The 10,607-nt window shown below is 37.7% G+C and overlaps 1 non-coding gene across 1 annotated transcript; it reads left to right on the top strand.

The window, feature by feature from the left end:
* Positions 1–1,071: 1,071 nt before the first annotated feature.
* On the top strand, positions 1,072–1,238 carry LOC111812397. Its single transcript, XR_002817905.1, has one exon. It is a non-coding gene; the product is annotated as a U1 spliceosomal RNA (small nuclear RNA).
* The last annotated feature ends 9,369 nt before the right edge of the window (positions 1,239–10,607 follow it).

The raw sequence follows: 10,607 nt of genomic DNA, 5'->3' as shown, positions 1-10,607 counted from the left end.
CAGGGGCAGGGACAGCATGGCAGGCCGGGGATGGAAGAATTTCTTGACTCAAGTCATAACTAACATACAAATGTAGTTATTAAATTACAACTATTTGTTAAGTTACAACTGTCAGTGTATATTTTCAATAAAATGAGAGAAATACTGTTACACAACGTGTTGATTCCAAATTATTTGATCAATAAAAATGAGTTTTGAAAGAAGTACTTCCATTGAAAACAGCAAAATTTTGTTTTGTCCAGTGTACGACAGAACCTTAGGAAGTACTTATAAAGGATTTCTCAAATCCTATGTTATGCAGTAACATCAACAAAATTTATCATATGAACCACTGGAATTTTTAATGTTTCTGAAAAGCATTACAACTGAAAATCACAGCATTGGAAAACAAGGTCACTGTTAATGCTTTGGTCAAAGGCAACTGATGGAAATAAAATTTACTTACTTGTTCTTTATTTGATATGTGGAAAATTCTCCTTGCCCAATTTATGCTTGTAACAGTTTGCTGACTACACTTTTGGGGGACATCATCTCAAGGCCTTTTCTCTTCTTTCTTTCTTTCTTTTTTTTTTTTTTTTGGTGGAACCAGGGATCGAACTCAGGGCCTTGCTCTTGCCAGGCAAGTGCTTATTCCACTGAGCCATCTCCCCAGCCCCCTTCTCTTTCTTTTAATTTAATTAATTAATTTATTTATTTATTTGGCTGGCTCAGCCCACCCTGAGGGTGGGGCTGGTGCAACATGTGGTACCTAGAATGGAACCATGGCCCCCTGCGCCTAAGATTGCCTAAGCAGGCCCTTTAGACTGCAGAGCTATCTCGCCAGCCTCTCTTTCTTTTAGTTTTAGTATGAAGCAAAATTTAGTGAAAATAACAAGGTAGGAGGTGAACTTGTATCTTTTCTGATAGCTTTGCACTTGTCGACCTACAGGCAGTACAGTAGATTTTATGTTCACAGTAGAACTGGAGTCCTTAGCTTTCGTGGATTCTGGAAATGTGTTCTTTATATGGTGACCTAAGGATATGGAGAACTTAGATGTTTTCCAGGCAAGACAAGTTCCAGAACTATTTTCTGTACTTACCTGGCAGGGGTGATACCATGATCACAAAGGTGGTTTTCCCAGGGTGAGGCTCGTCTGTTGCACTCCGGATGTGGTGACCCTAAGATTTCCCCAAATGTGGGAATCTTGACTGCATAATTTATGTAGTGCTAAGAAGAATATATGCAGTGTATTATTTGTTGAAACTGTACTTTCGATTTGATTTGAAACTGTCTCATTGCTATATGTTTATCAATAAAACTTTGAAAAGAAAAAAAAAATAATTTATGTAGTGGGGGACTGCATTCACACTTTGCCCTAAGGGGGAAAAAAAAAAACTTCTAAGAAACTTAGTTGATGATTCTGGGCATAACTTGTCACAGAGCTCATACAAAGCCTATAATGAATAATTGCAGATATGATCCATATCAAAAATTTGTCTTAGTATATCTAAAATATCTGCTAGCTGTTTATCATTCCAAACTTTAATTTTGGAGTGTTAATATGAAGCAGAAATGAAATTTCTGTTACTATTTTGCATTTCTCCCCACATGAAACATTTTTTTCTCTTGCTATGACTGTTAGCACAATAAGAACCACTTTATGTTATACAGCTAAGATTAGAAGAAACTACCTTGCTGATTATAATGAGTATTTTTTCAAAATTATGTAGTTGGTATTTAGTATAGTATATAAGTGTCCTATAAATGCTTTCTTATGATAATGTTTCAGTAGCTGAAATATATTTCACTACTAATTGAATGAAAGTAGGACTTATTTATGCTGCCAATAGGAAGAAGAGGAAGATTTTGGCCCCAGAGTCTCTCAGCTCTGTGGAATCTTAAGAGGAGGCAAATCATTACTTCCTCCCAGGTCTGCATTACTACAGTGTCCAAAGAGAATATTAGCCTTTGGCACTGTTTTCAGTGATTCCCATAAGATGTTAATGTGGCATTCATCTTATTACTAGTTGTAAAAAGACTTAGGCCTTGATTTATTTACAAGTGGTTTTGATTTATAAGTCAAGTCTTTTGAATGCTAAATAGATTTTATAAGAGACAATAGTCCCCACCCTTCCTTCACTTTTCCTTCCCATTTGCTGCCTCACCTTACTCCTTTTTCTGCTCTCAATTCCCTTACTATAACTGAGTAATTGAAATTACAACTGTCTTACCTTTATACAAACCCCCAAATAGTAACTTTTTCTTCTTTGTGATATTTGTGCCACAGTAGTCAACTAGTTTGCTAATTTGTTCATTCTAAGTATATGAAGAGTTACATTTCATTAACAGTACTGCTATAAAAATATATGGGATATAAAAGATATATATTTATTTATTGCAATAAGAGACATCCCACTGAACTACATTCCCATTTCCTACATTCACAGCTACATCCCCTCCTCTTTTTTTTTTTTTTTTTTGAGACAGGATCTTCCTGGGCTCCAACTTGTGATCCTCCTTCCTCACCCTCCCAGGATACCAGAGTGCTACTGTGTAGGTCACTGTGTACGTCTAATTTTTATTTAAAAAAAACATTTCATAAATACATATTAACAATGGCTGGTCTCATCTGAATCATCGTTCAGGTATTTTTTTCTTTACTAAGTTAAAATCAGTTTTTCCTTGCAAAGTAAATAGAACTAGCCAAAAGTACATAACTGGAAGGCTGGCCAGATAGCTCAGCGGGTTAAAGTACCTGCTTAGTCAGAGGCAGGGACTTGGGTTTGATCTCCTGCATGCCATGCCAGCCCTGCCCCTGGGGCGTGCTGAGACTGCTATTGCAACTGGGCATGGTAGCACACACCTGTAATCCCAGTGCTTGGGAGGCTGAGAACAGGAGGATCATTATGAGTCCAATCTGTGTAGTGAGACCCTGTAGGCCCTGTACTAAATACCCCTCCCAAAAAAGGACATAACTGATAGGCTATTACATTGATAAAAACCAGAAGATGGGAGATGTAGGATTTTGTACTCTGTAGAAAAACTCTGAATAGTAAAGATAAGATTGACTCAACTTTGTGTCATTAATCAGATATCTACTAGTCGTACATTAGGAAACACTTCCTTGTGCAGGCTTTTTTTTTCTTTCATTTCATGTATGAACAGAGCATGAAAGGAGAGTCTGATCCTTCCCAAATGTATATTTACATAAACTTATTGTAAATGGGACAAGTGGAAAGCAGTGGGAGAACAATTTGGTTCACATTTCATGAAAGGCATTTTTCCTCCACGTTGAAGATAATCAGACTAAAAATTAATTCTGATGATTCTTAATCCATCAATTGCATGTAGGCATGATACAGATCTTTGGAAATTAAGTAGGAATAGTTTTAATGTGAAATTATGGCAACACTATGGTTTAGGAACCACGATGGCAAGGCACACATTCACTGGGGAATGAGTCCATGTTAGTGCCTGATACAATCTAAAAGCGCAGTTATGGCTTCATAAACAATTCTGACTAAGTATGAGTTCTGTTAGCTGTCTAAGTTTGCTGAGCAGATCTGAGAGGTGGTATATTCCTAGCACTCAGAGGCTGAGGCATGAGTTCAAGGCCAGCCTGAGCAACAGTTCAAGGCCAGCCTGAACTGCGGGTTAAGACACTGCCTCAAAACAATTCATCAAAACAAATAAATGTTATCTTGAGCTTTTACAGTTTATTTGTTGATGACAGATGTGGAGAAGTAGAAAACTCCACCAAAAAGATTATGTTTGTGGTGTTACTAAATTTAACACTATTACTAATCATGGGAGAATTGATAAAACTTTATAGAAAGTAGGTAAAATAAAGACATATTAAAGGATTACTTGATACCTGTTTATCATAATAGCAAACAACATACAGATAATGAAACGATGTCCTTCATATATTTAGAATTTAGCAATTTTGTTCCATGTGTAAGTCACGTCACTGATTAGGTTGTGCAAATTAGCCTCCATCTTGCGATCCTTCTGCTTCAGTTTCCCAGAGAGATAGGATTGCAGGCATGTACTGCCACACCCACATCATTCATTATATAGTGATAGAATGTTCTATAAGGGAAAAATAGTTTATATTTAAAAATAACCTGTTAAATCATGGGCTCCAGAAGCACTAAAGTTTTGTAAACATAAGCTTAAACTCCATTCTCAAAAAACAAAGACAATTTAAAAAATTTAAACTCACTTGTCCTGTTCAAGAAAGACCCTTTCTCACTGACTTGGCCATGACAGGCCTCAGTCTGGAAGAGGACACACATTCAGTTCCATTTGGAGCTGCTTTCAGGTATGACCACCCCCTCATCTGTATGTGAGTTTCCTGTGGGCAGCTTACATTCTCATGCCACTGTAGTTTTAGTGAGGTCTCTCTATACACAGGCCTTTACCAAGGACTCCCTTTTAATACAGAACAGAAATGGCAGCCTGTACCTGCGTACCTTGTGAAAGTGATTCTAAAATGATTGCTCCTGTATGTTTCTGTAGAATATAGTACGCTTATGCAACCAACATACATCTGGAATAATTGGGCCACGAATAAACAGATACCAGAGGCAAGGCAGTGGGTTAGTTGCAGAACAACTATTTGATTCAGGAAACTGAGGTAAGGTCCAGACCCATTCAGAGGCTGCATTTAAAATAAAAGCTGAGCACAGTAGCACAGGGAGTAATGCCCATACTCTGGGAGGCTGAGGCAGGAGCATTGCAAATTGGATCCCAGCCTGGGCAACTGAGCAACTTAATGGAACCCCAAGAGGGCTAGGAATGTAGGTTAGTGTGAAGGCTCTGCGTTCAGACCCAAAGCACTGCTCTTCCCCAAAATCCACTAAGCACAGTCAGGTGTCTACAGTTGATTGGAAAGTAGCCAGGCCAGGTCTCTAAGAGCCAGCCCACCATGGCCAACTGTCTTTGAATTTTAAAGGCCAAGCCTTTGTCTCTCATGTATCCTCTAATGTTTATTACTTTGGGGCACAGACACATCTTCAAACAAAATGAAAGCCTCTGCATGCAGCGCCTGGACTTCTGAATATCTCACATAACTGTGGTCTTCCACTGAGGCCTAAGCCAATTTCCTAAAGACCATGACCCTGATTCCTGGTTGTTGGTTTGAATGTGATATGGTCAACTCTACAAGATGGTAAAACATAATGTAAAAACCGTGCATCTAAATTCTTACCTGAAATTATCCCATAATTTTTCATAAATTGTCTAATCTGCATTATTTCCAAAAGCAGATTTTGGTTTTATTGATTATCTATATTTTTATTTTTCTTACTTAACTTTCTCTGTTAATTCTACAATTTTTTTTTCTGCTTGGCTTTTTCACTAGCTTTTTTTTTTTTTTTTTATGTATTTGGTATAGAGTCTCACTATGCAACTTGGACTCATAGTGATCCTCCTGTTTTCAGCCTCCCCAGTGCTGGATTACAGCCGTGCACCACCATGCCCAGTCTCCATGACTGCTCTGTGTGCCTGGGGCAGGGCCAGTGAAGCATGTGGTGCTGGAGATCAAACCCTGGTCCCTGTGCTTGCCTAAGCAGGCACTTAGTCCGCTGAGTGCTCTCGCTGGTCCTCTCTTATCTTTAAGTAAATTTATTTCTACTTAGGAATTTCATTGTAATTACCAGTGATTACTATTATCTTTATAATTACTCATTAGTTTTGATATGTTATACATATAAAAATAATTTTTAGTTTCCATTGTGATTTCTTCTTCTTTTTTCTTTTTTTGAGACAGGTTCTTGCTGTGTAGTGCAGGCTGGTTTTGAACTCACTATGAAACCCAGGCTGGCCTTGAACAGCCTCCTGAGTGCTGGGGTCACAGGCATGCTCCACCATTCCCAGCTTCCAGATCTCCTCTTGAAACCACAAGTTACATAGAAATATTTTTTGTTTGCTACATATATATTTGGTTTTATAGACAAGACACTAAGGTACACAAAAATTGTACATTTTACTCAAAATTATATATCAATTTCATGATATAAAAATAAACTTTCCTAGCTCAGTAGCACATAGTACCTGCCTGGTGATTATGAGGTCCTGAGTTCTATTTTCAGTACCAAAAAATAAATAAAATAAAATTTCTTAGTTATTGTTCCACTCTAACTTTCTGGGTTTTTAGTTTATGTTCTTTCCCTAATCAGAAGCTCATTTAAATTTAAATCAACATTATTTTTAACTTGTGTTACAATTTAGAATTGTACACTTTTACTAGCTGTAACACTTTTTTCTTTAATATTTGTCTAAGCCTAAGTGCCTGTTTTGGCAAGTGTAGGGTTTTATCCCTCATCCTGCCCCTGGGCACACTGAGCCTGGGAATGAGTCTGGTGGTGCACACCTGTAATCCCAGCACTCAGGAGGCTGAAAACACGAAGATCACTATGAGTCTGAGCTGCATAGTGAGACCCTGTACCAAATACATAAATGAAAAAGAAACTTTTTGTCTAAGCCTTTTTCTAAATATATTGAAATGATTGTACCTTTAATTTTCTTATCCAGCCAAGATAAGTTTCAGACATATCAATTGGCGTAATCTTTATTTAATTTTTTGTATTTTTACTTTTTTTGATGGAACCAGGGATTAAACTCAGCCAGGCCCTTGCGCTTGCCAGAGAAGCGCTTATTCTACTGAGCCATCTCCCCAGCCCCATGGCATAATCTTTAGCATATAGGAGGCTCTCAATAAAAAAAAGAGGGAGATTTTTTGTTTAATGAATGTTTAAGGAATATGATCAGTACCATCTATATGCTTTTTTTTTTTTTTTTGCAGGTAATGAAAACCTGCCACGTAGAGCAGGAAAGGGAGAGTGTACATACATGAGGTCTCCCACAAAGACAATACGCTTTATTAAACATCAAATGACAAGTTCTGGGATGGAAGGACTCTATTTGGAATATCATGATACAAATATTATAGTAGATTAATGATAAAAAATGAAATGAACAAGGGCAACAAATGAGAATCACTTTTAGAATAAGTTATAATGCCATGATAAAATTTAAAATACAGGTAGAACTACATGAGATAATAAAAAAATGAATCATAAATGCTAATAACCAGCTTTTATAAAACATCTAGTACTATGAGAAGTAGGTTTTATCATCCCCACTGTATAAAGGAAACCCTGGATAGTTGGGAGGATTGGCCCAAATGTCACAGAGGCGGCAACCTTTGGGTTGGAATGTAGTTTCTTTCTGACTGCACGACCATCTTCTGTACTAAGCTACAATCTTCTTTCAGGGTCCTTATCTTAGTGTTTCCATCCTGGCTCTGGCTCAGGTTCCTCCCTCACACCCCAGGCAGTAATTGGGCAATGGGAGCTAGCTCTTAGGCAAGGAGAGGGGCCAGTGCTCTTGGGATCTGTGGCCTGTAGACACAAAACACTTGGCTAGAGGTCAAATACCACCTCATTTATGTTCTTGTCCTTTACAGTAATGTTTGTTTGTGATGGGGGACAATTTCCTAAGCAATGAAAAGTTCTATAATATCATTCTGCTTACTTCCTTTGCTAAGCTCTCTCTAATGCTATTAACAAAGAGATTCTAATGTCAAATTAACAGCAGCATGTTGAGGACAATGTATTTGTAAGTATCAGCACCTTGTACGTGTTCTCTTTGGAACTAATTGAAAAATGCGGAGACCTCGCTTTTATTATTTAATTAAAAATACATTAATCTTACCAATATAACCCCAGCACCTGGAAGGCCGAAGCGAGAGTATCACTGTGAGGTTGTGGCCAGCCTGGGCTGCATAATGAGTTCATGGCCAGTGTGGGCTATATAGTGAGAACCTAGCTCCAAAAAACCCAAAAAAGGAAGGAAGGAAGAAAGGTAAAGGAAAAAAAAGAGTGAAAGAGAAAAGGAAAAAAGGGAAAAGAAAGGGAAGGAAAGGAATAAACATGTTTATTGGGACCGGGGAGATGGCTCAGTAGAATAAGCACTTGCCTGGCAAGGTCAAGGGCCTGAGTTCAATCCCTGGTTCTGCCAAAAAAAAAAAAAAAAAAAAAAATTGTTTATTTAGATAATACAAGGCTTTGGCCTAACCCTTTCCCTCTAGTCACTAGGTAACTTTTTCACCTCTCTGGAGCCCTCCCAAAGTTTGGACCAAAAGAAAATAAACACTTTTACAGAAAAACAAATTTTTGTACTATATCAAAATATTGACAATCATCACACCAGGCAGTGAGATTATGAGTGGTTTAAAAAAATATTTCTATTTATTTTTCATGTTTTCTACGATAGGCTTTTGTCATTTCCTGCCAGAGTAGAGCCAAAAACCAGGTAAGAGGCCAAAGGGACAATTTTGCTGAAAAGCTCTGCTGCTGACAAATGCTATCTTTCCATGGGAAGACTACCCCTAGCTTCCCTGTCTGGAGAGAGTTGGTGGCCATTTGCAGCTGATTGATATATTGGAGGTCCTGGGATGTGGGAGAGTGTGGTGGGGAAGAAGAATCCAAAGACGAGTCTGACAGTTCCATTCTCTGGGGAGAAGCCAGAGTTCTCTAAGTCTATAGTTTCAAGCAGGGCTATCTCCTTATGAGTAGACTGTAAATAACATCTGGATCCAGATGGATGCTGAATATCCAGTATCTATGTTGTCCATTTCATTCCCCAGCTTGAGGTAGGCTATTTGAACAAGTTATCATCTTTTAATTTAAATTAATAGTACAATATTTGGTACATTTTCATCTCCCATTTGTTTTGCTTTTTCCAAATATTAAAGGCCTAATAATAATATTCTCCTACTGTCTTCTGATAATGTATTGAGAATTAGGAATGTTTCCTGTACATTTTATCACCTAAATGTGTCTTCTTCCTACTTAATTATGTTGCCTTTCTAGGTTATGTGTGTGCCTTTGCATGTAGTATATGTGTATGGCCTTCCTTTTTCCTTTCAACTCTGAAGATTTTAATATTACTCTTCTTGTATTTTGTTTTTTGGGTTTTTTAGTACCATAAATAGAACTCAGGAGCTTGCCCTTGCCTGGCAGGCACTTGTGCCACTAAGCTATATCCCCAACATTACCCTTTTCTGTAAGAAATGAGATAGAAGAACTCAACTCCTGTCACCTAGACCAATTTATTTAATGACCACCCCAGGTGAACAAAGACAGGCTTATCTGAGAAGCATGACTGATATGACCATATATGCCCATAAATTGGAATCATTCATTAAATAGTAATGAGTTAGTTCATAGAGTGACTTTTCTAGTCACATTTCTGTAGAACTGAAGCCCAAGCAATTATAAGAAACACAAAGGACCCTTAGGTTTTTCTCACTGAAGGATCACCTAGTCATTTAGGAAGCCTGACGGTACAACCTAAGTGATTTTTCTCCAAGAAAAAATTGATGTCATTTTACACAGCAAATAAACATTTTTTAAAAAGATGGTTTCAAGGAGCTATTTTTCCAAGAGTTAATGGACAGGCTCAGTGCTTGTCCATCAAATCATAGCCCTCACAATCCAATCTCAGGCTCCTTATGAGTTTTTGGATTAATAGGCTGTACAGCTGACTACAGTTGAGATGACACTGTTCCAGTGATGATCCCTTTTATATGACTACTCTTCAATTCAGTTTGGTATGATTTAAGACTCCACACACCATTTGTCAGGATATGAAATTATGGCAAAATATTTTATATATGAAAGCAGAGAGCTTAAAGACAGATAAAGGTTCTAGTTAAGAACTGTATCTGATGTTTGTATATTACTAACAAAAGTCATATATGTGATTGGAGAAGTGAGCACAGGTTTACCCTCTGATCACCAAAATATGACCCAATAAAACCAGCAGCCTAAACAGCATTAGAACTGAATCCTGCTTCAGCATTCTCCCTTCAATCACTTATCCACCAGCAGAGAATTGTCATAACAGCACAGATAAGGGTCATTCTATTGAAGACTGCACTCTTGTTTGGAGCAAGTCTAGCTTAATGTACAAAATGTTCATTTTGTGACCTAAACAAGGCCATCCGTACCACTTCACAACCTGGGAAATCACACAGGTTTGTCCTTTCAAAACACTTAGATGTTTGATGTAATTTTGTTTATTGCTTAAGTATATGATCAGCCTGGTATGTGAGAATGAGCTTTAGATATGAAATCATTTAGGATTCCTGGGCATACCGAATAATGGCAACGTGCCATCTCTATGGAGATGTTTGGTATTTAAAACATGCCAAATGTTGGCATATTTGGGAAAAGTGAAGAATAACAGTTCATGTTAGACATAAATGATGATTTGTTTGATGACCAAAAGAGTCAGTAAGAAACCAAGTTTGACTGATGAAAAATACCTATTCCATATTATGCCTAAGATGTTTGATATGCAGACAGATAGTAAGGTTAAGCTTAACAGCCTAAGTTGTATGGTAATAACAAGCTTGTCTTCTGGATGGTTAACAACCTAAGTTTGCAGACCAAAATTAGATGAAAAGGAGGGCTGCAAGGAAAGCCAATATTTTGGCCCTAGCCTTCTAAGGTCAATTAACACTCAGGACATATGAGAACTTGTACTGTAACGTCATGTAACTCGGCAATGTGCCAAATTTTCTGATCAAGGAGATTATGGGGCCAAAGAGGAAAGT

Source organism: Octodon degus, unplaced genomic scaffold, assembly GCF_000260255.1.
Source record: "Octodon degus isolate 3935 unplaced genomic scaffold, OctDeg1.0 scaffold00122, whole genome shotgun sequence".
Classification (NCBI taxonomy): domain Eukaryota; kingdom Metazoa; phylum Chordata; class Mammalia; order Rodentia; family Octodontidae; genus Octodon; species Octodon degus.
This window is presented reverse-complemented; position numbering and strand designations above follow the sequence as displayed.